The following is a 16915-nucleotide window of genomic DNA, read 5'->3' as shown; positions in this document are numbered from 1 at the left end:
TTTGACAGCTAACCAATTTTGAGTTGGTAGCACATATGGTTCAACTATATGGTTGGCTTATCTCCACAGCAACAACATACATTTGTTCAGATTGCCAAAATCAGCGTGTTGGTGTTAGACCAGTGATGGGCAAAACGGCTCGTATGAACTTTTTGCTCATACGGGCACGCTTTGCACATTTAAGTGTTAGGTGAGGGACGATCTAGTTAGTGCAGGTATGTGGGGCGAAGAACACAGGAAGATAATAATACGCAAACACACATAAGATTGATAAAGACAGAGTATTTGGCCATAGAGCTGCCACAGCTCTTACCTGCGGCTTCGCTTGCACTAAAGGCCACAAATATGTAAGGTTGCTTTTGTGATTCACAACTCGAACTGAATTTTCAGTTGTAATTATAAAAGTTCCTTTATGATTAAAATAATAAACAGAGCCAGTTTTAAATTAGAAAAATGGTCGCCGGAAATTAAACACACATGCAACACATGCTGCAACAATTTTTGCAGTGTGGATTTAACGATATATGTATGTGAGTTCAAAAAATTTGAAAATTCCTCCATAATTTTAAATTTATAAATGAAAACAGTTTTGTTTATAATAAAACTAGTAAAATTAGTCGTTGTTTATGCGATTGGTAACTTTTTTATTTGTAAACTAATAAATTTCTTCCTAGGCTCACGGCAACACTGCCAACAAATCTGAAGAGGTTTTCGTTTTCCCACGATTGTATACGAAACGTGCATTAGTACGTTTTTATACTACCACTTCCTCTAATGCTACTACTTAAAAAATACTTTTTTAAATACTTTTATGTATATATTGCAAAATGAATCGGCTTGCATATAATTAAATGTATGTGAAGGCGAAATTAATGTCAATAATGCGCTGCTTAACATAAAGTCGACTTCAGTCTATGCTTATTCTGTTTTTCGTATTTCTTGCCAAAAATGTATGTTTTTGTTTTCGTACTATTGCAACGCAGTTTGCGAATTGGTTTTCGAGGTTGAGAGAGAATATTTTAATTTCAGTTTTTTAGTGTTTCCGCAATCTTCTTGCATAGTGTACAATACCAAGTGTGTCATAAACGTCAAATTACAAACAGCCTCGCTCACCTGATGCATATCTCAGGTCTAGAGTTGCATTTTTGGTACGTACGAGTACTTTAAGATGTGTTGCATTTGATAGTTTAATAAAACTTTGCAGTATTTAAGGGCCCATCACTGATACTTAGAATAGACTTAACTTGACTTGGCATAAACTTGGCAACTTAGCGACGATCATACTCCACTTAGCGCATGCAAAGTGGCATCATATCAATAAATGTCAAATTGTATGACAAAATGTCAAAATGAAATGGAAACAAACAAATGGCATCGCAAAATGTAAATGTTAATTAGAACTTACATAGAAAATCAAAATTCAACAGACTTCTAAGTCAATTTAAGTGTTTCTAAGTTTTGAGTAATCAGTAACATGCAATGTTCATTTAAAAGAAATCTAAGTGACAGTTTTCATGCCAAGTCTATGCCAATATGAGTAATCGGCCCTTTACAGTTGAAATAGTTGCATATATTTCCACGGAAGTATAACTAATAGAAGACTTTTAGCCTCCAACAATGCGGAAACATGCGAAAATTGCCAAATTTATTTAAATTAGAGTCAAAAAAGTCTAGAAAACTTAACAAAATATAAAGCGCTGTTAGGGTCTGCTGCTACGGCCTACGGTTACGGTTCACTTGGGAGCGTGTTAGCGCGAACACACCTAGTGATTGGGCGAAAGTTGCGTTACCAAAAGTATCGAAAGCAAGGAAAAAAACAGAACGGCGATCACCAGCGAAAATTGCCACGAGTTTCCGGCAAGAAAAAAAGGAGGAAGATTGGTAAATTGCGTGAGCAAAATTTTTGGCGGCCCTACAATTATATCAAAAGGATTATATAACATCTAGGGGCACAACTTCAACAGCAAAGGCGTCAAGCTCAGTTAATATACTGCTTCAGTAACCTTATTGCTCACTTCAACTGCGCATCCCCAACGATACTCAACTAATCACAAAACATCCTCGCCGGCTGTGCGCGTAAGCAGGTAAATGTCCAGAAACTAGGAAAGATTCGATAGCACAAAGTACCGAAACCGTTAATTCCGACAAATCTCGTTTCTACGCGTCTATTTTGGGTGGTAATAAACCTTACACCGGTTGTGTTGTGTGGACACAAGATCCAGTTGAAGTAGGTCGGCGTTCGCAGTCACACATAGTGAGATAAACGCCTTCCTCTACGTTTACGAAGAACACTACCACCTGCGGAAAAGCGTCCGACACCACCTCCGCCTCCAGGGCCAGCAGTACGCTGCCGCGTAATACAACTAACGTCAAAATGGCCAAGTCATCCGGCTCTTAAAGGCCAGCACGAAGCTATATCGCCACCCGGGTCATTCGGTTACCTCGGACCAAAGCGCCAACCACCACCAACGGCGCATACTATTACCACGGGCATCACCATCGGTAGTACCTCCCCCAACCCCTTCATTAGCGCCAACCACGAGGGCAACAACTACCAGACGTACCGCCACACCAGTTGCAACGCACGTAGCGGAGCCACGAACATAGGCCTGCGGCCACTAATGTTAACACCAACAACAGGCGGTACCACCGACAACAATACTAGTCGCAACCTTATCAGCTATGACCATACAGGCTTCAACAATACTAGCCGCAACATTATCAGCTACGACCATACCGGCTACAACAATACTAGCCGCAACCTTATCAGCACGACCATTCAGGCTACAACGATACCAGCGTAACAATACCAGCTACAACAACAACCGCAGGGCAGCGAAGCTTGGCCTGCGGCCATCCCGATTACGACAACGAATATCAGCGGTTAAAGCGGTGAGTTCGTTCCGATACTGACTAAATATACGTATTTGTAGCCTCAACCTTGTTCTTTCATTTTTTTATGACTCTGCAACAACATATAGTATTAATATACAAACATATTCAAATTTAAGGCTACAACCCTAGTATAGAATCTTAACATGTAATACATACATACATGCATATACCTAAGTTAAAGAGAGAAAGCAGCATCCCCTTGTAGTAAAGTTAAAAAGTAGACGTAACGTAAAGCTAAGGTGAAGAGGTTTAATTAACTTAGAAGCAAGAAAAAAAAAACAACAAAACAATACCAGCACTTACTGGTAAATGCAAAACAGTTTACGTTTTATTTGAACATTTAAAACGATTTCGTTAATTTTACTATAAATTTAAAAGTTCACGTTTTACTTGAACATGTAAAACGACTTCGTTAATTTTACTATAAATTTAAAAGTTCACGTTTTACCTGAGCATGTAAAACGATTCCGTTAATTTTACTATAAATTTAAAAATTTACGTTTTACTCGAATATGCAAAACGATTTCGTTGATGAGTATGATTTACTATGAATTTAAAAGTTTACGTTTTACTTGAATATGTGAAACGATTTCTTCGAGGAGTATGATTTACCCCAAATTTAATCTTAATTGCTTTTATAACAAATTTTCTTAGTACATATTAGTGTCATTATACTATGCGTTATACCAATTTGCTATTTTGTTAAACTCAAAATAAGTTCTACTACAATAACATAATAATTTTGTAAGGGGCCCCAATTCTCGGAATTTGTATCCAAACTTTATAGCCCTAAAATATGTTTTGTGAATAACAAAAAAAAAGGGCATTAAACCAAATTTTTACTTTGTATGTAGTATATTTACTATCCATAAGCACATTTAATTACATTTTTTTTTTTCTCTCACACCAAGCGTTTATAACCCTTATCAAAAAAAAGGGGGAGACATAAATATAGGTATAGCTTGAAATATTACGAGCAAAAGTAAGAGAAAAGAAAGGAACCCCCAACAGGACAAACTTAGCCAGACTTAAATATTCATATTAGATTTCGTTTTCAATTTCGGCCCAATAAAGTGGGAAACCGTTGGGTCATTTTTTTTTTCTCTCCCTTTATATGCTACACGCACTTACACACATTTTCATAACGTAAATAGCTGCTCGTAGTTCAACATTTTTTTTTGTTCTGAAATTATCTTGGGACGATGCTATAAGCAGCCTTGTTTTGGCTTTGGAGCCTAGGCGGTAGCCCTGGTTAAGAAACCAGTACTACCGTAAAATTTTTTTTTTTAGCATACATACGTTAATAATAATGAAATTTGAATAAACTTTGTAATTAAAATGGGAATGCTGCTGTTCTGGCTCATTTAGAAGGCACGTAGGGTTACCAGGTAAGGGGCCACCGGAATTTTAGGTGCGACGGTGGCCATGGATTTTGAGGGTGGGATAACGCACCGGGCGTCGCAACACCACCCGCGGCGTCCCTATGTATATTCGGCCCTGTTTGTTTATTTTTCTTTCCTTTTCCCTTTTCGGTTTTTTTTATTTTTATTTTCAGCGTTTGTTTTTGTATTTTAAATTTTATCAGTTGGTAACCGGTCATTTCCGGTTCGGTTAGCGTTGTCTCCTTTTGCGTTAGATTTTTTTGAGTTTTTTTGAATTCGAATTTTTTGAATGCTAACGGTCTGTCCGTGACACCCGGTTCGGCCGGATGTTGTTTTATTTTGGAATTTATAAGCGTTTTGCGTCGTCTCTGCGCTTTTTGACAGTTGAGTTTTGAATAGGCATGATAGCAACTTTTTCTGTTAATGGCGCAGGAACAGTAAGGTTGGCAAGGACCCGCCCCAGCCGACAATGACTAGCCACTGTGCACCACCACATCATGCCGACCGCCTTCCTTACTGCTTCCAACGAAAATGCGATTCCATAACAGCGCCACACTTGTAACCACAAATTACACACACAAGAATGCGCATTGCGCATGTAAACAAAAGATCAGCTGTTTTTTATGGGCAATTTATACGTCCTTATCCTTTAGCTCTTGTTTGTTCCTCTCTTTCTTTCATTCATTTTCCTCATGAAAAAAATTTAAATGCTGTGTAACAGGAGCAACACTATTGTGACTACATAAACCCCGTTTCAATCTTTTACGTTCCTCAACAAAACCCTAACTGACCGTTTTCGACCGAAACTACAATGGCAACTCAGATTTTCCTGTTATGCTAACTTAAGCGAGTGCCTGTCAGAAAGAAGTCAACACACTTGTACTTATCCACAATACCTTCTTGCGATGAATATCGTTTGAGACGAAGCGTACGTTCTTTCCAATGTATTTTTTTACTCCCATAACACCCCAAAACACACAAACGTTTCACCAAGCACTCGCTGGCTCTGAAACTGATTTAGGAGCCCAAAATAGGCCAATCCCTGTGTTAGACGAATGGAATGGAATGAAAACATAAAACTTAGCAGCTTTTATGAGTAGTAAGAATATGCTGTAAATGTGTTGGTTTCATTTTGAGTTTTCCATCTCCTTCTGACAATCCCTTCTCCAGTGAAATAAAAAAAATTAAATCATTTGATGAGATGAGTCAACCATAAAATTGAGCCATTTTCGCACTGAAATAAATATGTGTATACATAAAAAATTTCGCCATATTTAATAGAAAAAAGAAAGAGTAAACAACTTGAAAAAAATGTCATAGTTTGTTTACGTGCGAAACTATTTAAACGTTAATAATTCTATCAGTATCCTAAATTTTTGTGTACATTTCTTCTTCTTATTTTCAACAAAGCAGATATGTTATATTAGGGCCGTTCCATTGGTTTATCGAGCTCGGGCTCTGGCTCAAATCTCATTGGAACGATCTAGATCAACTGTATGAGAGCTGGCAGCACTAATAAAAAACATCTGTTTTGTAGAAAATAAGAAGAAACGTACACAAAATTTTAAGATACTGATAGAATTATTACCATTTAAATAGTTTCGCACGTAAGCAAACTGTTTATTTTCCTTACATCATCTTCAAGTTGTTTACTCTTTCAGTGTTCTTGCTTTTAAATATGGCGAGATCTTTTATGTATACACAAATGTACACGTATTTAGTTCAGTGCTACAATGGCTCAACTATATGGTTGGCTCATCTCACCAGCTGATTTTATGTTTTACATTTCACTGGAGTAGGGATTGTCAGAAGGAGATGGCAAACTTAAAAAGAAACCAACGAATTTACAACATTTTCTTACTACTTACAAATGCTGCTAAGTTTTACGTTTTCATTCCATTCCATTCGTCTAACACCATCACGCTAATTTTGGCAATGTGAAGAAAGGTATGTTATTGCTGTAGAGATGAGCCAACCATATAGTTGAGCCATGAGTGCTACCAACTCAAAAGTGGTTAGCTGTCAAAAAATCTACTACAGAAAACGAAACGAACAGAACTGCTATACGGATCAGAAATTGAACCAGATAAATATCAGGATCACAACGTTGTTGTTGCATTTGCATGTTAAATTTCTATCCGTATCTCGCTCAAGTCTCAATGGAACGTAACTATTAGTGCTATCAGCTCTCATTAAGTTGATCCAGATCGTTCCACTGAAATTTGATGGTGAGCCAGAGGTCGATAACTCAATGGAACGTTCCTAATGCACAAGTAACTATCGATAACTTTGAGCATAGTTGAATGGAAAAACTTAGCAGCTTTTATGTAAGAATATGCTGTAAATGTGTAGGTTTTATTTTGAGTTTTCCATCTCCTTCTGACAATCCCTTCTCCAGTGAAATAAAAAAAAAAATTAAATCAGCTGATGAGATGAGTCAACCATAAAATTTAGCCATGGTAGCACTGAAATAAATATGTGTATGCATAGAAAATTTCACCATATTTAATAGGAAACAACGGAAAGAGTAAACAACTTGAAGAAAATGTCATAGTTTGTTTACGTGCGAAACTATTTAAACGTTAATAATTCTATCAGTATCCTAAATTTTTGTGTACGTTTCATCTTCTTATTTTCAACAAAGCAGAAGTTTTATATTAGTAGGGGGACTCATGTAACCTTATAAATGCCTTATAAAGTGTGTAAACGTATAAATTTATCTAGTACGTAAACGAGCTGTCAAATTTTAAATGAAAAATCATTTACACAATTTGTATAAATTTACGCGCACATTTCATTGTGTAAACGTGGTAAACTCAAAGGAATGCAACCTTGCAGACATTACAGCAGGCATTTTCATCAGAAATCTCCAACACCAGCAAGTCATTTACAAGTATTCTTAGTAAAGACGTTTTAGTTTTGATTTTTCACTTAATCTTGACATTTTTTAATTTGTATAACAATCAAAAAAAATTTGTATGGCAATAATACAGCTGATAAACAATGAAGTTTATCAAGAATATTACTAGGTGCGTTCATATAACAGTGTGTGTAAATGGATATAATTTTACACCTTATAAGTTTATATGCTTTCATGAGTCCCCCTAGTGCTATCAGCTCTCATGTTGATTCAGATCGTTCCACTGAGATTTGATGGTGAGCCAGAGGTCGATAACTCAATGGAACGTTCCTAATGTACAGGTAACTATCGATAACTTTGAGCTGTTTGTTTCGAGAGAGCGCTGTCAAAATGCACATTTTTGTCAATGATGCCACTCCAAACAAAAATGAATAGATCTGAATATGGGGATTTTTGACATACATTTCGGCGGCTATATTTTCAATCATTTAATAAAATGATAGTCGTAAAATATTCATTTCTTTGAACTTATTTTACAATAATACGACTAGTTAGAGTCAAATATAAACAAATCTAAGTAAAATTTACAGTTTGATTAAATTAATTAGTCAAATATTGTATCGCATATAACACACAGTGAGAATCATATATTCTTTTGAAATTTCAGTAAATCGGACCTATGATATAATAGTTAACATTATTTAAAGGATAGGGCTTATCCTAGTATCCTGTGATCAAAATGGACTGGTTGCATCGGGACTTCATATTTACAAAATCTGTTTTTTGAATGGGAAATAATATTTACCCTCCGCCTTCGAACTAATAATATTTACAATAAAACAAGTATTTCTATACCTTTTCCCATAATTTTTGAACGCTATTCTACAGTTGTAGGTCAAACTAAAGTTTACCGAAATTTTTGGCCCGTTTTTCGTTTTAGCTGGCACATTTTTTGTTCTGACACCCGCTTCAGTTGGCGCGGGGGATTTTCTGTGATTATTGCCAGCACAAATTTGAGATAAATCCCTCGTGAGAGCGCAAAAAATGAGAGTTGCGTATCAAGTCATCTTTGATTGTGAGGGTGTATTTTCACACAAATCACATCTGAAGTTCGCGCATTCCGCATGTAAACATCAGATCACTGTTTTTTGACGTAAAAATTGCTCATTTTCATTTAGCCGCGCTTTGATATACGTATATTTGTGAAAGTTTTAATTAAATAATTATATTAATAATGCGTTGTGCTGTGTTTGGGTGTGATAACAACAAGAAAACCAGTGAAAACAAATGGAGATTTTTCCATTTTCCGAAGGATGCAGTAGTGGCTAAGAAATAGCTTCCCATTCCAGTGAAAGTGACTCAGCTTCGAGAAAAGTACTTAACTAAATAAGTTTAAGTACATTTATTCAAATAAATAGTCTTATTATATAATTTATTTGTAATGTCAATAATTTTATTATTTATTTGTAAACAAAAAATCAACGTTTTGTAAGCTATGTATGTAAGATAAGATATTGAAGGGTCTAAACACTATCATCCATTTATTTATTTGTAGGTTTACGAATTTAATAATTAATCAGACTATACATAATTTCGAATACAGAAGTAAACAAAGTGGACGAAACTTATATTACTATTTAATTAAACTTAAATTAGTAATAAACAGAAGAATTTTCTGATTCTGCTGATCCCACCAAGATAAGGCACCCAGCCCAGGGTCATTAATAGCAGCCTAAAATAAATTTGATACATGTTATGATTATTAATAAATCTACATCTTTTTACACACACCACTATCCGGTATGGAGTCTTTATTTCTGATGCTGGTTGTCCGGCGGATGTACCCGCTGCTGACCCTCTTTGTTTTGTGTCTGTTTTTTCTTCAAAAATTCCCAGTGAAACACTAAATTTGATTGGTTCTCCTATATCCACGAATAAATCACGCTTAGCACCATCTTCTATGGGAATACCCAAGCCTGTTCAGCTTCCTCGAACCGGGTAGGATGTTGTAATGCAGATGGCGGTATGTATATATGGAAAGCGCCATCCCTCTGTAGAATTATTGAATCTTTAAGCGATACGATATTGTGAGCGCAACTCAGAGACCCAAATTTAATAAAACCTGTTACATAAAATGCAAGTTTAGTAATTTCACATACACATACACATAGATTGAATTATTGATTGGTCTCGTCCCTTGTTCCCTCCACCAATTCCAAAAGAAATTGATCCGGTGCTATTCGGATGGCGTCCTTCAATTCTGCGTTCTGTAAAAATTAATGTGGTTATTAAAAGTGTATGGGGCACTAATAGGCCCCTCGAAAGATAACTTAAGAATCCGAACAGCTATTCTTACAGGACACTGTAGACTGAACAGTCACATGCAAAAGCTGGGAATAATATCCAACAACACATACCGATTTTGTTCGTACTGTAGCCAATTTCATTTCCCATTTCCTCGCCCATTTCTGAGCTATAGGCGCTGCAACCCACATGGCAGCTACACGTCTAGGTTGTGTAAAACAGATTTGTAAAACCAGCCACAACTATTAAAATCTGAAAAAAAAAGATATTAAGTTTTTAATTTTTCAAATTGTGCTGTATTTTACCTGATGCTCTATTAGATCCTCTTTTAATGGATAAACGATATTGAATATAATTTTGCACCATTGCGTGCTATAATCTGTATCAAGCCATTGATTATAAACTTGCAAGAAACTCAAATGATCACCATGCATATGATTGAAGTTCTCACGAGCTGTATCGGCATGTATTATTTTATCTTTTAGACGATATAATAGCCGTGTTTTTTAACACGCGTATATTCGTTTACGCTTAAACTTTATATTGACTGCTAGTCGACAAACTATAAATACACCTCTGAAATTGCTGCGCATAAATTTTGTCTTACTAAATTTCAATACGCATTATACTCAGATGTAACTGAAATATGTGTCTTTGTTTCACCCTCTACACTTATTCTATGTATTCTATGTGTGTCCACAATTCATCGCAACTGATTCAGCTATATGTTATACCCTAAGGCCATCAGAGCGTTGCGTCTCCGCTTTTCGGTACACCCTGTTGCTGTAGCTAGTTGTTTAACCACAGCCGCTAGATGGGTCTCCTAATCATTATCTAAGCGAAGATAGGCGTTTTTTAACACGCGCAAACGAAACGTATACGCGCGTGTTAAAAAACACGGCTTATGTTGCGCTATTCACAGAAATCATCGCAGCAATTGATACCAACTCTTCGGAACATTACGGAATTCAAGTTTAATAATCCTGTTTACAAAGTATGGAATTCCGAGTATGAAATCAAACTAAATTATACGCATTGGTTAGTTACATTTCAAACTCGGAATGCAATTTTTTCAAACTTCTACTACTTCTACTACCGCATTTGCAAGATGATCCAACCTTTCAAAGGCTGAAGCTCCTGAAAGTCTCGTTAGAATTCCTGCAAAGTCTCGTTAGAATTGTGGTAGCGGTTTTGCAATTATATTTAGTAGATTAGTTTCATAGGTTTGCTTCCGTAACGTCGTTCTCCAGTGGCCATCAATGCTTCATAGTTGTTCCGCTCTCCTTCGGGAATCGTCTGTAGGATTTCGGCTGCTGGCTCCTTCAATGATACGAATAGAGCTGCAACTTTATCTTCATCATTCCAGTTGTTCACTGCTGCGGTCTTCTCAAACTGTAGCTTAAAGACCTGGAAAGGAATAGAACTGTCATAGGATGGTGTAATGGCACCACTAACGATATGGCAACGCACATTAAAAGAATGCAATATCGATAGTTGGCTGGCAATGCCGTCATTCCCAATGGAATGCGATAACGGGATAGTGAAAATTTGCAAAAGGCAAATTCAATATAGTTACGCGCGCAGCCAGAACACACGCTTCAAATACTGGAGTGGTAAAATAAAAAGTTTTCAAAGTGTTAAGTTTTGCGTTGAAAACTAATAAATATATAAGTTTTATTTGAATAAAGACTTTTCAATAAAATATATTGTACGCAAGTCAAAACAACTTTTTATATTGTGTTTATGGTGCGTGAAAGCTCAAACGTGAGTATTAACAATATGATAAATACGCCCAAGTATTTAGATGGCAACCGTGACCCGTGCCATAAAATGGCGGTCACCCTTCATGGCATCAAAATGTACAAATTAAAGACAGAAAAAAGTGAAATGAGGGTGACTCAACCCAACATGCAAATTATTTAATGAATTTCTAATTTCATTTTACATGCATACCATTTCAACAATGTCAAAATTTAAAATTCTTTAAAAAAAAATTTAAAAAACTACAAAAAACCCTACTAAAAAATTTAAAAAAAACCCGAAAAACTGCAAAAAAATTTTAAAAATTTAAAAATTTACAGAAAAAAATGTAAGTGCTGAAAAGGCAACAATGAATTTAACCACAAACATTTATTCTTAAATACAAAATTTTTTTTTCATACGTATATGGTACAACTAACGCATATGGTACAACCGATATTAATACAAATGGAAGCGATTTACAAAACGGAGATAACCAAACAATTTAACACTATTAACACATTAATCTTTGCGAAATTAATCAATACGAAATAATAGAAAAATAATGCTACCAAAGGAACACTGTACCTTAAATTATTACATAACGCTTAAAACTACAGCTATATAAATACATAACGCTTAAAACTACAGCTATATAAATACATAACACTTACAGCTACAGCTATATAAATACATAACGCCGAAAACCAACAGCAACTTTTTACATGCAAGCCATGACGACGCAGCAGCGACTATCAGCAGCAGCAGAACGCCAGCAGAGGCAAAGTAATAGCAGTCAACATTCAGAACATTCGGCATCACGGAAATTCGGTAGTTCAAATATGGGTATGGCGCACAGTGTGCACACAACATGTTACATGTAGACAATTACAAATCTCTTCAACTTTAAAATTTAATAATCTCTTAATCTTACTTCTTTAAAACACATTGTAGTTTTGAAATCTTTATCCTTCATATAACACTGTAACATTACCTATATGTAGAGATGTAGTTTCAATCATTTTATTTTACCAAGACAAATACGAGATTTTTGTGTTTTTGGTAATACGGTGCGTCCGTAACAAACATACATATATTTTTTGCATAAAGCGGTGGTTCCGTAAATAACCAAAGAGATTTTTTTTACTTTAAAGCGGTGCGTCCGTGTATAAATATACCACAAATTTTTTTTAATCCCGGTGCGTCCGAGCACATTTATATTACAAGTTTGAAAAGATGCGGTGCGCCCGTATCTATAAAAATAAAAACCATACAATTTCGATTAAAACGGTGCGTCCGTAATAACAACAACACATTGAGATTTTTTTAATAAAGCGGTACGTTCGATATCAACAGCCAAGTCTTTTCTACAAAAATAAAATATCTTGATTTTAAAAGTCCCGTTTCCGAAGGCTCAACCACATATTCGCCCAGTACAATCAAAAACCTTGTTGTTAGACTTTCTTTGTCCGGAGAACTTCACAGATTTGAGGAATTGCCCGAAACACATATTTCAACTTCTCCTAATTACGATACAAATATGGCAACTCCTGAGGAAAAAAGATCGTTAATCAGCATGTGTGCTGGTATATGCGTAAAAATTATAGCGGTGAGCCCCTACGCCTTGAATCTTTCATTAATAAAATTGAGTAAATCGAAGAATTTGTCGACGAAAATTTAACTGGCACTTGTATTTCATATATTAAATCCAAAATTGCAGCTTTGCAAGTTAATAATAATAATTACACCGATTTCGCAAATCGCGTTAAGGAATTGTATGATTCTCTAGAACGTTCGCTCATTATCGAAGGGATTACTCAGGCCAAAGCCCATGAAATGGCCATCGAGCAAACAGTTAACGTTTGCCGATTGGACGCAATCACAAGTTTAATCAAATCAATCCTCTTTTCTACCAATTTTTCTGATTCCAAGGACGTAGTAGCTAAACTGTTTGTAGAGCAATCAAATGAAATAAAAGAACGCCAAGTTTTAGCATTTAGGGCTCGGAACAATATCAATTTCAGAAATTTTCAAAGTAATAACCGAGGTAGAAATTTCCAAAATCAAAGTCGTAACTTTAACAGTTATAGACAAAATAGACTATCTTTTAGTACCAGTAACTATGGCAACAACTCCAATCGCGGTAATCAAAGGCATAATTTCCGTTCCGGCGGCGGAAATCGGTATCAGACTAATAATAATAATAATAATAATAATAACAGCAATAGTCGTACTAGCAATAATAACGGTTCTAACACTTCCAATAATAGAGGTAGAAATGAAAGTATCAGGGAAGCCCCTCAGGACCGAACACTGAGGGAGGACGAGACAAATTACTACCTGATTCATCTCACAGTTTTTCTTCTAAAAAAGGTTATTTTCTTAACTTAAATTATTCTGATTTTATACAATTAAATATTACTGGCTCTAACAAATTCTGTACATTTTTAGTCGACACACAAGCCGACATTTCGTTAAATAAAATTTCTTCTCTCAATAAAAATTCGTCAATTAATAACAATGATACAATTAATATTACTGGAGTAACTACAGATACAGTTTCTACGTTAGGTACTTTTACAACTAACTTACACTTTTCAAATTTTTATATCAAACATACGTTGCACGTGGTAGACAATGATTTCAACATTCCATCAGATGGAATACTTGGTAAGGATTCCTTAAAATCAAATAAATGCGATATCAGCTATGCAACAAATTGCATTTCCTTCTGGATAGGCAATGAAAAGATCGCACTTCCCATCCTTCACGGAATGGAAAGCGATACATGTGCTATACCACCACGTTGCGAAGTTTATAGAATTTTCGCTTTGGAAAAAGACTCAGAACCACTTTTCGTGGATTGTCAAGGAATTTCTGACGGTGTTTTCACAGCAAAATGTATAGTTGATACTAGTAATCCGATCATTAAAGTAATAAAAACCACAAATAGCGTAAAATACGTAAACAACTGCAACATTCAAACCGAAAAACTTTCTAATTATCACGTTTAAAAATCAATAAACCAGTAAAACCAGATAAACGTTTTTAAGAACTTAAAAGCATTTTAGAAAAACAAATACCTAATTATGCTGAAAGTAAGCTCATCAACTTATGTTTACAATATTGCGATATTTTTGCGCCAGACAATGATAAAATGACAATAAACAATTTTTATGAACAAAAACTCAGACTAAGCGATACGACACCAGTATACATTAAAAATTACCGCCTACCGTACTCTCCGAAGAAATAAATAAACAGGTTAATAAATTGTTGGAAAACGATCTGATCGAAAATAGTTGTTCGAATTATAACAGTCCCTTGATTTCGGTACCGAAAAAAGACCTAAATGGCCAAAAATCGTATATAATGTGTGTTGACTTTAGAGCTGTAAATAAAAAGTTAATTGCCGATAAATTTCCTTTGGCACGTGTAGACGATATTTTGGATAACCTTGGCCGTGCGAAACTATTTTCTACTTTAGATCTTTTTTCGGGTTTTCACCAAATTCCACTTCACAAAGATTCGAGAGATATAACATCATTTAGTACAGATCGCGGAGCTTTCCGTTGGAGAGTCTTACCGTTTGGTCTAAACGTTGCTCCTAATTCCTTTTCAATAATGATGTCATTAGCATTTTCCGGTATTTCACCCAACTAAGCATTTGTGTATATAGGCGACGTTATAGTCATGGGATGCAGTGAAGCGCACCATTTAAAAAATTTAGAAACAGTTTTAAAAACAGTTTTCGAGACATGCAGAAAGTTTAATTTACGGCTTAACCCTATCAAATGCAATTTTCTAAGACCTGAGGTAACATTTTTATGGCATGAATGCTCAGGGGTCTATTACCTGACGATTCGAAAATAGAAGCGATTAAAAAATATTCTAAACCCCGTGACAAAGATGAAGTTAGAAGGTTCGTTGCATTTGCCAACTACTATAGGAGGTTTATACCAGATTTCGCTACATTAGCAGCACCATTAAACCGTTTGAACAAAATAAAGCAATTATAGAACTAAAACTTTTAGCAACATATTTAGCAATTAAACAGTTTCGACCATACGTCTATAGTACACATTTCAAAGTTAGATCAGACCATCGGCCGTTAGTTTATTTATTCAACATGAAAGATCCTTCATCCAAATTATCGAGAATACGTTTAGATCTCTCTGAGTATAATTTCACAATCGAATACATAAAAGGTAAATCAAATGTAGGCGCTGACGCCTTATCACGTATTACAATGGATGAACAAAAAACTCGACAAAAAATATATTGGCAGTACAAAAAAGATCTATGACAAAACAAAAAGAGGAAAAACAGTTACAGAACGATGTCCAACAAATTCAAACAAAAACATTGCAAGTTTACGATAAATACGCCTATAATTTTTCAAAAAGAATCCCGAGGGCAAAATCAAATAGAAATTACGATAGAAATGGTAAAATTAAAAATATACAAATATGCGCACATGAGCTACTTTTGAGGTTGGGACGAAAGGCCGGCAATCACAATATTAAGAAAATATAATGGCAAAAGGATGATATAATTTTTCATCACTTTAGTATTACAAAATTTAAAGATACCGGGAATAAGATTTTAAAACATTTAACTATTATATTAACAGAACCAGTTGAGACTGACGAAGACAAGAAACTTAAACTCATGAAAATTTACCATAATGATCCGATATCAGGCGGTCATTTCGGAAACAAGAAATTATTCGCGAAAATACGCAATAAATACTACTGGAAAAATATGACACGTGACATTGCCAAATTTGTTAAGAATTGTGAAGAATGCCTATTAAACGAAGTAAAACCAAAAATTAAAGAGAACATGGTTCTCACACCAACTCCTTGCAAGCCTTTAGAAATTGTCGTTATAGACACGATAGGACCTTTGCCTGAATCAAACAATGGAAATAAGTTCGCTATTACCATGTGTGATTCAACCAAATACCTAGTTACAATAGCTATACCAGATAAAACTGCAAAAACAGTTGCATCTGCAATTTTCGAAGGTTTTATCTTAACCTATGGCATAATGAAATCAATAAAGTCCGATTTAGGGACAGAATTTAAAAATGAAATTTTCTCGGAATTGACCAAGCTCTTAAAAATCAATCACAATTTTTCTACACCCTACCACCACGAAACGGTTGGTACCATCGAAAGAAACCACCGAGTATTTAATGAGTACTTACGAGCTTAACCTTAATGATAATTTTCCTGAGTAGGATGTCTATCTAAAATACTTTACATTTCTGCATAATACAACCCCATATACGGTTTTTGATAACAAATTTACACCATTTGAGTTAGTATTCAGTAGAAAAGCTACCTTGCCAAATGAATTAACAAAAGAAAAAATCGATCCAATTTACAACGTTGAAAATTATGCTATCGAAGTAAAATACAGAATGTAAAAGTCTCATATTTGAGCAAAAGAACTTATTGAAAAACATAACAAAAGAAATAAAAAATTGTACGATAGAAATAAAAAATTGTAGTAAAATACGTAGTCGTCGAGCGTTTTACAAGACTCGGCGGTGTACCTATCATAAACAGCTGAAGTTTGACACCACCAGCTGCTCCGTAGTGGATGTTTAACACAGCCCGCTGTATAGCTCACTCTACAACTTCTAAGCCAAGAGTGCCTTGTTCATGAATTTGCCGCTCCTTTTATACCATTTTTGAGTCGGCTTCCGTTGATTTACAATAAAAGT

General features: G+C 35.2%; 1 pseudogene; it reads right to left on the bottom strand.

Moving 5' to 3' along the window:
• Positions 1 to 8666: 8666 nt before the first annotated feature.
• On the bottom strand, positions 8667 to 9875 carry LOC137254231 (DNA-directed RNA polymerase III subunit RPC8-like; annotated as a pseudogene).
• Positions 9876 to 16915: the final 7040 nt, after the last annotated feature.

Source organism: Eurosta solidaginis, chromosome 5 (assembly GCF_040869045.1).
Source record: "Eurosta solidaginis isolate ZX-2024a chromosome 5, ASM4086904v1, whole genome shotgun sequence".
Taxonomy (NCBI): Eukaryota; Metazoa; Arthropoda; class Insecta; order Diptera; family Tephritidae; genus Eurosta; species Eurosta solidaginis.
The sequence above is the reverse complement of the archived record's forward strand: the minus strand, read 5'-3'. Positions and strand labels throughout refer to the sequence as shown.